Source organism: Pleurodeles waltl, chromosome 6, assembly GCF_031143425.1.
Source record: "Pleurodeles waltl isolate 20211129_DDA chromosome 6, aPleWal1.hap1.20221129, whole genome shotgun sequence".
Classification (NCBI taxonomy): domain Eukaryota; kingdom Metazoa; phylum Chordata; class Amphibia; order Caudata; family Salamandridae; genus Pleurodeles; species Pleurodeles waltl.
Window position 1 is genome coordinate 970,328,525 of NC_090445.1, and position 13,792 is coordinate 970,342,316.

Here is a 13,792-nt window from a genome sequence, read left to right on the forward strand (position 1 = left end):
TGGGCCGTGAACCTAAAGGCTTTGAGGGAGTGATCCCTAAAGCTCATGGCGGCCGGCACTTGGCTCCGCATAAGTCCCAATCTCGGTCGAGAGGAAAGTCGCAGGATCGGCTGCAGAACCCCTCTCTTCGTCGTCCGACTCCAAATCCTCGGGGATAATCGGGGAAGTTGAGGCATTCAAATTCCTCCTCCATTGGCCGATGAGACGAGGGACCTAGAGCATCATCGGTCTAGGCCTCTCTTTGCGGAGTGTGCGTCCGGGCCTCCTCCTCACCTCCCTGTGTTTCCAGGAGCTCCGGCCCCTTGCACAACTCAAGGAGTTTTCTGAGGCCATGCGCCTCATTTTTGTGTGGGCTGACTCCCCTGGTGCTCCTTTGGGCCCCGTGGAATCAGAAGGGGCCCCTCTGGGGGTCCACAACAGTGGCTTCCGCTCCATCGGGAACCCATGCATCCCTTGCTGGATTTGAACCAGCGCCAGTCGTACCAGCTCAACCTTCCCTGGCTCCGGCCCTGACATTGACGCTTCCGGCGCCGCCGCCGCCCCCGCCCCATCTTCATTGCTGACTATGACACAGAGTGGGATGACTGTCATCTGACACCGAATCTGGTGCTGACGGAGGCCTTGCCCTCTATTTCAGATTTTGAGCCTTATTCTTTTGGGAAAGGTTACGGTGAGGAATGGGAGAGATCACTGTCCCCTTTAGAATACCAGCTCCAAGACCCCATTGACTGGCGTACAGACCTGGATAAAGCAAGTGAACTTGATACCTTACCAGATACTGGCATGCTCTCTCCCGCAACTGTGGCTACGGAGGAGGGAACTTCATATTCTGTGGTGGTGCGGAGAGCAGCCGAGGTCCTAGACCGCGAGCTGCCTTCGGTGGCAGTCAGGACTAACAGTGGTGCTCCTCTGAACCCCTGCTTCCCTTTAATGAAGGTCTTTTGGGGTACCTGGTCTAAACCCAACACAGGGGTTCATCTGAACAGGACAATTGCCCACCACCATTCCCCGGGTCACTGGGTGACCCCTTTCCTGATGCAACACCCCGCCCCTGAGAGCTTGGTTATCCAAACCTCCATCTCCCAGGGTGCATTCCCTTCTACACTACAGATAGGTAATCCAAGAGGCTGGACAGACTTGAGAAGCTGATGTTTTCTTCTCCCAGCCTGTCATTGCGGTCTGTGAGCACTGCATGCCTTTTGGGACAGTATTATCGAGACACTCTGTGGGATACGGTTGAGCAAGTGCTATCACAGGTCCCGGGGAAGGCCTGGGCTCTACTTTCCCAAGCAGTTGCTGATGGTAGAAGCGCAGCAAAGTTCATGATCCGATGTGGACTGGAGATGACCGATTCACTGGCAGAGTGGTTGTTTCGACAGTGGCCTTGAGGCACCACGCCTGGTTGAGGATATCAGGCTTTTCAAGAGATGTCCAAGCTAATCTTATGGACATGCCCTGTGATGGCACCTGTCTCTTCAGAGAGAAAGCAGACTTGGCGCTCAAGCGCTTCAAGGATTCTTGTGCTATGGCCGAGTCCTTAGGCCTCCCAGTAGCCCCTCGCCCCCCTCAGTCTGCTTTTTGCCCATTTTGTGGCTACAGAAGGGACACCCAGCCACGTCAATTTCCCTCCAGCCACAGTGTCACACATGCTGCCCAGCCTCTGTGTAGCTGGGAATGTGGGATCCACCGTCCTCGTGAATCAGGGAGCCAGCAGTCTGGCCAGTCTGCTGCTCCCCCCTCTGCAGCTGCCTCCAAACCTTCCTAGTCTGACAATTCCCCACTAGGGACCAGTTGGAGGCAGGATTCGTCATCACCTGCTCTGCTAGCAACCATCACATCAGACATGTGGGTTTTGCAGCTAGTCGGAAGGAGGTAATCCTTCCCCTTCATCACTGCCCCTCCATCCATGCCACCATCCTACGATCGGATGGCAGAGGATCACCTGGCACTTCTCCAAGAGGAAGTTATGGCTCTCTTGGCCAAGGGAGCCATAGAGAGGATTCCTGTGCCAGAAGTAGGTCATGGTTGTTATTCCAGCTACTTTTTGGTGCCCAAAAAGGACAAGGGCCTTTGCCCTAGCAAAGACCTTCGGTCCCTCAATCTCTTTGCTCACTCTGGCTCCAGTTCTATCTGCCCTGGACCAAGGAGACTGGATGGTAGCATGGGACTTGCGGGATGCGTATTCCCATATCTCTGTCTTGCCTGCCCACAGATGTTACTTGTGGTTCACGGTAGTCCACAAGCACTTTCAGTTCACTGTGATTCCCTTTGATCGTACCAGTGCCCCTCGGGTGTTAACCAAGGTGATTGCGGTGGTAGCAGCTCATCTGTGTAGATTAGGGGTTTCAGTCTTCCCCTATCTCGGAGACTGGCTGTTGAAGGCAAGCTCACCCCAGGGTGTTGTCTCCCGCCTCCAAAGTGTGGCAGACCTCCTGCATCAACTAGGGTCACTATAAACATGCCAAAGTCACACCTGACTCCCTTTTAGATGCTCCCTTTCATCAGAGCTGTTCTGCACACAGTGCAGTTTCGGGCTAGTCCTCCAGAGTGGCGAGTCCATGATGTTCAGACCATGATACCGATGTTCCAGCTGCCATCCTGAATTTCGGTGAGAATTACTCTGAGGCTGTTGGGCCTCACGGCCTTCTGCATCCTGCTCGTGACACATGCCAGGTGGCATATATGGGCTCTGCAGCGGGACCTGAAGTTCCAGTGGGTGCAGCATCATGGAAATCTCTCCGACATGGTCCAGCTTTCAGAGGGAACTTCATGAGACATGCAGTGGTGGCTAATGAACCATGATTGGGTCAGAGGCAGATCCCTATCCTTCCCCATCCAGATCTGACAGTAGTGAGAGAAGTGTCACTCCTGGGATGGAGGGAGTCCACCTAGGAGAGGCAGAGATCAGAGGCATCTGGTCGCCGGTGGAGTCTGGACTCCACATCAACATGTTAGAGCTCCGGGCGATCAGACTAGCATTGAAAGTATTTTTCCCTCTCTCGAAGGGAAGGCAGTGCAGGTGTTCACGGACAACACCACTGCCATGTGGTACTGCAACAAGCAAGGCAGGGTGGGATCGTGGACTCTTTGTCAAGAGTCTCTGCACCTCTGTACGTGGCTGGAACAACAGGGCATTTCTCTGGTGGTTCAACATCTGGCAGGCTCTCTGAATGCCAGAGCAGACAAACTTAGCTGACAATCCTTAGTCGATCATGAATGGCATCTTCATGCGGAGGTGGCGTAAGGTCTATTTCAGCTGTGGGGAGAGCCTTAGTTAGATCTGTTCACCTCCGCTTAGAATGTGCAGTGTCAGCAGTATTGCACTTTGGAGTTTCCAAGGCGGCAATTGATCAGTGATGCTTTTCATCTCGAGTGAAACTCAGGCCTCCTGTACGCCTTTCTGCCCATACCACTTCTGCCCAGAGTTCTCAAAAAGATCAAGAATAGCTGGGCCTAAGTAATCCTTGGGCCTCAGGAATGGGCACAAAGAGTCTTGTATCCCGAGCTATTGAGCATGGCCATCGATCCTCTGATCAGACTGCCCCTTCTGAAGGATCTTCTGTCCCAGCAGCAGGGTAGTGTTCTTCACTTGCACCTATTCAGTGTGCCCATTCTTGAGTGGAATTTGATGGGCTGTAGTTAAAAGCTTTTGATCTTCCTCTTGAAGTCTGTAATATGATCTTGGCAGCCATGCGTCCCTCCACTAAAACGGTGTATGCTGTCATTGGAAAAAATTTGTGGCATGGTACACATGGTGTTGACCCTCTCTCTGTCCCTCTTTCTGAGGTTTTGTTGTTTATCATTTCTCTGGCCAAGCATGGCCCCGATATAGGTACTCTGAAAGGTTATCCGTCTGCCATTTCTTCTTTTTTGCGGTTACCTGATCAGCATGCCTTGTTGAATCTTAAATTGTAAAAAGGTTCCTTAAAGACCTTATGTAGGAAGCTGGCTCTCTATATATTATATCAAAATGAGAGATAGTGTGCACAGAGTCCAGGGGTTCCCCCAGAGGCTTACCGAAGCTAAAGTAGATAATACTAATGCTCTCTTTTGTGGTAGTGTGGTTGAGCAGTTAGGCTTAGTAGAGGGTAGTGCAAAGCATTTGTTGTACACACACAGACAATAAAGGAAGCACACACTCAATGACTAACTCCAGGTCAATGTTTTTTATATAGCAAAAATATATTTAGTTACTTTATTTCTAGATCCACCAGATTCAAGTTGCAGGTAAGTACATTTGCACATAAGTATCCAACATATGTATCAATACCTCTTTGTTTCAAATTGCCAAGTTATTCGGTTTTCGAATAAATAGCAATAATCTGTTTCAAAAGTCGACACAGTGCAATTTTCAAAGACAGCTCTAGGAGGGAAGAAAGGTTAGCAGAGTTTCGAGCGAAGTATAAGACTGACAGTTCCAGTCTCCGGGGGTTAGAATGTCCACAGGTTGCGGTTCAAGTTAACCCCAAACACCCACCATGAGCAACATGGGGCCGGCCCGGTTAGGAGGTCAAAGTTGAGGTCAATTTAACACGGTGTCCTTTGGAGACTGGGGGCACTCAGAATCAGGCCTGCTTGCAGGTAAGTACCCACGTCATCGGAGCGTAGAACTGGAGGGTTTGGAGAAGCACTGGGGGGGCCACACCCCCAGCGGCGCAGGGGTGGCTGGGTGCACACACAGCATTGGGCTTCCAATGCTTTCCTATGGGGGACCCTGGGGTTCACAAAAGATGCTGCAGGTCACGAACAGGGGGTCGGTTCTGGGAAACCAAGGGCTGGACAAGGAGGAGGGTCACATGCTGGATGTTGCTGCACCCAAGGTCAGGTTCCCAAAGGCCAGGGGGCTGCAGGTGCAAGGGTACCTTTTGGCATTGGGATTCCTTGTCCTGTTCTGTTGCAGTCAAGGGGGGGTCCTCCAGAATCAGGCTGAAGGCAGTGTTGTGACGGACAGGAGGGGTCAACCCAGGGTGGACACTAAGTCTGAATCACCTGGGGACCAGCTCTAGTCAGTTGGGCCACCTGGACATAGGCTGTGAGCGTCTTGTACAGAGTGGGCAGGATTCACGGATCCAGGGCGGTTCTGGAGTCCTTTGTTAGAGTTTCTTTCTGGACAGGGCAGCTGTCCATGGGAGTTCTTGTCCTCTGGGGTGCAGGCAGTCCTCTTGAGGCTTTTAAGAGGTCACTGGTCCTGAAGGATGTGTCGCCTTCTGGTTGCAGGGCTTCAAAAGCTGGAGACAGGCCTGTAAGGCTGAGACCAAGTCATTTGATGTCTTCAAGCTTTTCTGCAGGGGGTCAGCTTAGTAGTCCTTATTCTTTTCTTCTTGTTTCTTCTGGAGGCCTCCAGGAATCTGACGAGCTAGGTACAGGGGAGCCCTCAAATCCTGGATTTAGGGGCGTTACAGGGGACAGAGCACAGTACAGTGGCTACTGTCCCTGAGGGTGACTACACCCTTCTGGTGTCCACTCCCTTTTGGGAGTTGGACACATACCTAACCCTATTGGTCCCTGTCCTCCAAACCAATATGTAGGATTTTGCAAGGAGGGGGTCACTTCATTTATGGACGCCTTGGGGGTGGTCCCAGCTGAAACTGTCACTCCTCCTTATTTTCCCTAATTATGCCGCAGGACTTGTCACCAAAAGTGGGGCAGGCATAGCCACTAGGCATATCCACTAGCTGGAGTGCCCTGGGGCACTGTAACAAGAGACCTGAGCCTTTGAGGCTCACTCACAGGTGTTACATTTCCTGCAGGGGGGAGGTGTGAAGCACCGCCACCCAGTGCAGGCTTTGTTTCAGGCCACAGAGAGCAAAAAGGCTCCTACCCCATATGGGCAGAAACTTGTTTGGAAGTGGCAGACTGGCACAGACTGATCAGTCCTGCACTAGAAGTTTGCCTAAAATATAGGGGGCATCTCTAAGATGCCCTCTGAGTGCAGTTTTCAATAAATCCAACACTGGCATCAGTGTTTTTTTTGTGCTGGGACGTTTGATACCAAACTTTACAGACTTCAGTGAAGCCGTTATGGAGCTGTGGAGTTAATCCTGACAATCTCCTAACTCATATACATGATACGGCCACACTACACTTACAATGTTTCAGAATGGACTTCAACACTGTGGGGGCACATTACTCATGCAGCTATGCCCTCACCTGTGGTATAGTGCACCCTGCCTTAGGGCTGTAAGGCCTGCTAGAGGGTTGACGTACCTATGCCACAGGCAGTGGTTTGTGGGCATGGCACCCTGAGAAGGGTGTCATGGTGAATTTGGCATTTTCTCCCCACCAGCACACAGTACCTGCAAAGACAGTTTGCATGTGCTTGTTGAAAGTCCCCCAGCGTTGCATAATGCATGCTATAGCCCTTGGGGACCTTCCCTGGCCACAGGGCCATTGGTATCATGGGTACCTTTTACAAGAGACTTAACTGTGTGCCAGGGGTGTGCCAATGGTACAGATGTTGGGAAAGAACACTGGTGCTGGGGCCTGGTTAGCAGGATCCCAACACACTCTCAATCAAGTCAGCATCAATATCAGGCGAAAAGTGTGTGTGTGTGTGTGTGTGTGTGGGGGTGGGTTAACCATGCAGAAACTGGCACTTTCCTACACCTTACGCATACGTTTCCTCCATCGCCATTCATTATACCCCAATGGGATTTTTTTTTTTTTACATCTCTGATGTGCACTCCTATCGAGCCTCTGCACAATTGTCCTCTCAGGCGTCTCACTTTTGAAAACATCCTTCCTTGTGGCCATTATATCTGGCGGGAGGATGAGTGAGCGGCAGGCATTGCCATCTTATCCGCCCTACCTTTCCATCTATCTTGACAAAGTGGTGCTTTGCACTAGGCCTCCTTTCTGCCAAAAGTGGTTACAACCGTCCTAGTAGGCTAATTCATCACCTTGCCTACTTTTTACACCCTCGCATCCTTCTAAGGAAGAAGAGAGACTCCACCGCCTGGACCCAAAAACAGAGTTGGCGTTCTCCCTTGAACGTACCAAAGAGTTCTGAGTAGATGATCAACTGTTTGTTTGTTATGTGGGTTTGAAGAGAGGTTAAGCATTGCAGAAGAGAACCATTTCCAGATGGGTCATACTCTGCATTACAATGTGTGCTGCATATTGGCTAAGAAGCAACCTCCTAAGGGCCTGCATGCTCATTCTGCTTTAGCTCGCAGAGTTCCAGTCCTTGACATCTGTCAGGTAGCAGCGTGGGCATCTTTACATACGTTTACTAAACACTACTACCTGGACAGTCAGGTCCAGAGGGACAGACACTTCGCCCATTCGGTCCTGCAGGACTTTCTAGTGTGATCTTTGCTCGCAAACCCTCCTCCGGGGATGATATTGCTTGGGTATCTATTCTAAGGTAAGGAATCTGCAACTAGGTGTCTATTTCAGATGGGCAGGTTGTTAGACCTGACAGCCGTAAGGTGGTCATCCCCCAACTTTTTTCCTGCCTCTACTTTTCTGGCACTGTTTTTGCTGGTTTTAGGACTCTGCGCACTTTGCCACTGCTAACCAGTGCTAAAGTGCATATGCTGTCTCTCTACAAACATGGTAACTTTGGTTCATACCTAGTTGGCATATTTGATTTACTTGTAAGTCCCTAGTAAAGTGCACTACATGTGCTCAGGGCCTGTAAATTGAATGCTACTAGTGGGCCTGCAGCACTGGTTGTGCCACCCACATAAATAGCCCCTTAACCATGTCTCAGGCCCGCCAATGCAAGGCCTGCTTGTGCAGTTTCACTGCCACTTCGACTTGGCATTTAAAAGTACTTGCCAAGCTCTAAACTCCCCTTTTTCTATGTGTGTCACCCCTAAGATAGGCCCTAGGTAACCCATAGGGCAGGGTGATATGTAGTTAAAAGGCAGGACATGTACGTGTGTGGTTTATATGTCCTGGAAAACTCCTAAATTGGTTTCCCACTACTGTGAGGCCTGCTCCATTCATAGGATAGCATTATGGCTACACTCATATACTGTTTGAGTGGTAGAATCTGATCAGAAAGGGGTAACCAGGTCATATTTAGTATGGCCAGAATGGTAATACAAAATCCTGCTTATTGGTGAGGTTGGGTTTTATATTACTATTTTAGAAATGCCACTTGTAGAAAGTGAGCATTTCTCTGTGCTTAAAACCCATCTGTGCCTTACAGCCGGTCTCCAATCAACTCCTGGGCTTAGCTCGTTGACAGCTCCCTTGTGCATTTCACCCAGACAACCACAAACACAGGATACTCAGTCACACCTGCACTCATCTGCATACTGAATGGGTCTTCCTGATCTTGGAGGGTGGAGGGCCTGACACTTACATTTCAAAGGCTAGTGGCCAGCCCTCAAACAATGGACTGCTAAACCCCCTACTGGGACCCTCGCAGACAGACCTGTACTGAAAGGGGACCTTATGCACTTCAAAACCACTCTTTGAAGTCTCCTCCACTTTAAAGGCATTTTGGGTATATGAACTGGATCTCTGATCCCACCAACCCAGACACCTCTGGACCTGAACCTGCAATCTGTCAAGAGGAAGAGCCTGGCTACCCAAAGGACTCATCTGGACAGCTTTGCTGTGAAGGACTGCTGCCCTGCTGTTGCCCTGCTGCCCTCTGAATTTGCTGAGAAGTGCTCTCCAAGGGCTTGGATTGAGCTTGCCTCCTGTTTTCTGAAGTCTCAGGGCCAAAAAGACTTTACCTCTTCAAGGAAACTCCTTGTGCGCTGGAAATCGATGCACAGCCTGGCCTGCGACAAGAAAATCGCTACACAGCCGAACTGGAATGATGCAGACCCACTTCCTGAGTGAAGATTGATGCAGCGCCTGCACTGCGACTGGAAATGCGACGCACAGCCCCACTGGATGGACGCACAGCCGAGCTGGAACAACGCAGCCTGAATTCCTGAGTGAAGAATCGACACAGCGCCTGCCGTGCAACAGAAAATTTGACGCATCGTCTATCGGATCGACGCATCGTCTGTGACTTTTTCACGCACACCCAGGATTTTCCCCGAATCATCCCTGGGCGTCAAAAGATCCCTGCATCGAAGTTAGGCACCAAGACTGCTTGCCGGGAATTGACACAAATCCCATCGAAACAACGCATTGTCTGTGCCTTGCGGAAAGTCTGACACACACCTTATTTTTCCACGCATCTCCTCCTCTGCGATCTCCGTGCGTGGTAATTTGGATGCAAACCAGATACTTTGTGCAAACAAAAGATGACTGTTGATTTCTAAGATTTTAAACTCTTTTTAATCTTGCAAAAGTGATAACTCAACTTGTGATTATTGAATCTTTATTGTTTTGACCTTAATTTAACCAGATATATATCATATATTTTTCTAAACCTGTGTGGTGTATTTTTGTGGTGTTTTCACGGTTACTGTATGATTTATTGCACACGCACTTTACACATTACCTTCTACGTTAAGCCTGTTGCTCAGTGCTAAGCTGCCAGAGGGTGGGCACAGACTTCCACACATGCCCCAAGCCCCACTCAGGGCTTCCCCTCCACACCAATGGTTTCAGGACATTCGGACAATGAACCCAATGTGTCAGGCTTGCTCCTGGATCCAGATGAGGGCTGTTCTGATGCTTTAGAACCTCTCAGCCTTGTGCATTTTCCTTGCCAACCAAGGTAGGTGACACATGTTTGCTCTACAGTAGAACTTGAAATTCCATTGGGATGAGCACCAATCCTCATTTCTGACAGAGGCCAGATTTTGGAGGAGGCAGCTCAAGATCTACATTGGTGGTTGACTGACCGGAGATAGTTTTGTAGTATAGCAATCACAATTACCCACATGGATCTAATAGTGGTGGCAGACTCATTACTGCTAGGTTGAGGGTGTCACCTGACTGGAGGTGGAATTCAGAGGACTGGTCTCTAGTAGTGGTCTGGCTCCACATCAATCCTCTGTAGTTGATTCATTTGGCTGTGAGGGCCTTCCTGCGGACCCTAATGGGTTGGCTGGTACAGGTTCTCGCTGTAATCATCACTGCCATCTAGTACCTCAACAAGCCGGGTAGAGTGAGATCCTGCGTCCTGTGCCGAGATGCTTGGCATGTCTGAGGTGGCTGGAGCGTCAGGGAACCATTTTGATTGCAAATCATCTAGCCAGAGTCTCAGAATCCCAAATAACACAAAACTGAGCAGATGCTGTATTGCAGGTCACAAGTTTGCATTCTGAGAGGGCACATAACATAGTCTAACAGTGGGGAGAATATGGGCTTCCCTTTCTGGCCCATCAAGACAGTGCATTGTCAATGGTTTAGCATTTTTGGATTTTCCACAAGAATGTAGAACACCCATTTCGGATGGAATGGAACAAGGGACTCATGTAGGCCTTCCTGCCTAAACCTCTCCAGCTCTGAGTTATGAAGAACATCAAGAACTACAAGTCCAAGTCATCCTAGTGACCCCAGATTGGGCCAGTGTAGTGAGAGCAAGGTAGCCGAAACTGTCTTGTGCAGGACCATCTATCCTCCAATCATGCTACCATTGTATAAGCCCTGTTCCAGTAAAGTGTCCTCAACCCGAATCTGTCCCAACATATGTTTAGATTAAGTCGTGGCAACTAACTGCGCTTGATTTTCTGCCTTAAGTCGTGGATTTCATCCTTGCCTTCCGATGTCCTTCACAAAATCCATTTATGCCGGGCAGTGGGGCAAATCTGTGATGCAGTGCAGTGCCACCAAGGCCCTGCAGTGTGCACTATAGAAGGTTATTTGTCAGCTCTTTACACAATTTTTCCTATCGTCTGTAGGAAGATCCCCAAACTTTTGTTTAGCACCTCACTATCTTCAAAGTTTGGATGCCTTTTTCCATCCTCCATTTCTGCCAGTCTCCAATATTAGCAGCACCTTACAGCCTCTGATTTGTAGTCCTTTTTTCATTGCCGTAAGCCACACTTATCTCCTCCTACAATCCTTATTTCATGTTGCCTTTTTCCACTATTGAACTTTCCTCTGAGTTACCTGTAGTCATTTGATGGAATTATTTGTTTGTACGAATGATCTTATAAGAAACATTGGCAATCGTACCTTTCATTTAATCATTTAAAAAAAATCTAGTTGATATTATGTTGACTTTCTGCAATAAGTAAATATATGTTCCCGTTCGTGTATTAGTTTTTTTTTCAATCCACCTGATTCTTACTTGACCAATATTCTAACCTACATATGGTGAACCACAATGGCATTTAATTAAGTACAGTATTGTAATGTTGAGTCCCAGTTTTCATAGTTCCTCCAGTCTTTATTTCCATTCTTTATACGATGTAAGCTATCAAACACATTTCCATGATTGCAAAGTTGGAAGCTTAAATCTTTTCCACGATACCCTCGGGGCATAACCCTCATTTGTCCCGAAAATGCTGTCCAAGTTCCAACTTAACCTAGTGATCATTTTCCTGACATTTGTTCCCTTGTCCCCTTGGCCTCCAGCTGTGGAGACTTTATACAATGTGGACAGAAAATGCCCTCTATGCTTTTATCTGGACAGAACCAAAGACTTTCATTTTCTGAGCTGATTTATGTATCTTTGTTGAGGCTGTGAGGCACTGTGCAGGCCTCCATTGCCATGGATCACCCGTTGTAACACTTTGCATCGAGTTTAACCTACATTTGGTGTCCAGGTCCACTCCAACAGTCTGTGGTGGCTTTACTCAGGCATTTATCTGTCTGATATATATGCTAGGTAGCTATGTAGGCTCTCGGAAGCATTCTGCCAAACAGTACTCCAAAGACTTCCTCCAAGAGCGAAGCCCGATTTGATTAATTACCTGTTTGTCTAAGCTGCTCAACAACACCTTCTCCCCTTCCCTTTTTCATCCTCAAATACTGTGGTGGAAGCTTATAAATTGGGAATTGTGAAGGGCCAACTCATAAGATTAGGATACATTTACAATGATGGTTACTGTGCTACTCTTAGTCCAATTACTCTTTTCCATTATTAATTACCTCTCGCCAGTTTGTGTAATTGACCATAGACACCCACATTGATCAAGTGCTCCTTTTTTGCCACATTTATTTGCACTGAGGGGAGTATGTCAGATCTGATGCACACATGCACTGTAACCATCCTGTACAACTCTGAATTCACAGTGGTAGAGGAAATGTTGGTTCTCGCCAGTAACTGGACTGTGCCTACAAGTTGGTAATGAAGACCAACCTGCAATCTTCAGCCTTTTTTCACTTGTGATTTTAGGATTGATGTGTGAATATCCTCCTGTGGGCATGAGTAGCATTACTGAGGCTATTAATTCCATGTGTGCGGGGGGAAGGGGAGGTTATTGCTGTTTAAAATCCTTAATTCAGCAAGCAGCATTTAAAATGGCAGCAGGGCCTTTTGCACATTGTCAGGAGCTTTTGTACATTTTTAATGTAACAGCTTTTCGTGACAGTTTGTCTCTGAGTAAGAAACAATTTTTGCTTTTGCTGAAGTAGCCAGATTCTGAGACTGTTATTATGCGGCAAGAAACATTTGTTCATTAGTGTTTGTTTAGAGCGTATGTTTACAATTTTGGGGACAAACAAATTAGGCCCTGTAATGCTGAAACCAATTAAGGGTACCATATGCTACATGTATCTATGAACAACAAGTACTGGGACACCTATTCTGTACTTCGTGTATTTCTGCAAATGTACAAAAAAGGTGTTGTAAATATAAATTTAGGTGATAGCGCAGTATTCCAGTGTAACAAATGTTTCCCTGGTTACCAGAGGGTATGCAAATTGCTACTAATAAAAAAAACTCCTCCATACAAAAAAACAGACCAACGTCTTATGCGATGCAGTCGATGATGGTATTTGGGTGGCCATGGTCGGACTGGCCTAGAAGGCAGTCTGGCAGTACCCGAATCACTTGCCTGACAGATTAGTGTTTGTACTGTATTTTTGGGTTGTTTGTGGGCGTGCTTTATTATGGATTTCTCTGATATTAGCGCAAGAGTTGCCTGCAGAAAGCATAAATGCATGCTGTCTCCCGTACCTTGCAAAACACCTAGTCCCAGTCCGACCTTGCAAATTGCTAGGGCCTATTAAATTCTTCAGGGTACTTCACTCTTAGTGAAAGAAACCGGTTCATTTGAAATTATAGTGTTTGGATAGTGTTGCCATGTACAGTCCATCCTGTTATCCCCTGCCATAATTATTTTCATTGGCTTGCTTGAAAGTGTGGTAGAAATTTCTTGGAGGCATCCATGTTTGTTTATTTTGTGCTTGTTGGTTAAAAAAACAACTTTCTTTTTATCATAAGCTATAAGAAGAAAATGATGCCCTAACTTGTGTTCAGCCCCTCACAGTCTTTCAAATTGGGATGCCTCTTTTTGCCCTCAATCTCTGTCAGTCTCCAGTATTAGCAGTACTCTACATCCTCTGAGTTTTAATCGTTATTTCGTTGCCATAAGCCACACCTATCTCTTCCTACCAATTCTTATTTCATGTTGTCTTTTTCAACTATTGAACTTCCCTCTTTCATAAATGCACTCCCCCTCAACATTGTGCATTGACCATCTTCATTCCTAACCTTTGCATAATGATAGTTTGCTGTTTGTTGTGAAACAGTTGGTAGACTCCTCATTTGATAAAATATTTTATTGTTTACGGATTGTATGTTGCGCTTCATGTTGAATTGAAAGGCAAATTAAACCCTATAGCAAATTAGATGTAACATGCAGGTTAACAATCAGAGGAAGTAATTTCCAGTCTTTCTTTAATAGTTATCTCATTGTAAATTACATATGATAGATGTCCTGATCCTAGTTCAGTTACCACTCTTGATTGATAGTTTGCC

The 13,792-nt window shown here is 47.5% G+C and overlaps 1 protein-coding gene across 2 annotated transcripts in view; it reads left to right on the forward strand.

Annotated features, from left to right (window-relative positions):
• EXOC6 (exocyst complex component 6) overlaps positions 1-13,792 on the forward strand; it is a 1,398,320-nt gene that overhangs the window by 687,091 nt on the left and 697,437 nt on the right. The window lies entirely within an intron of this gene.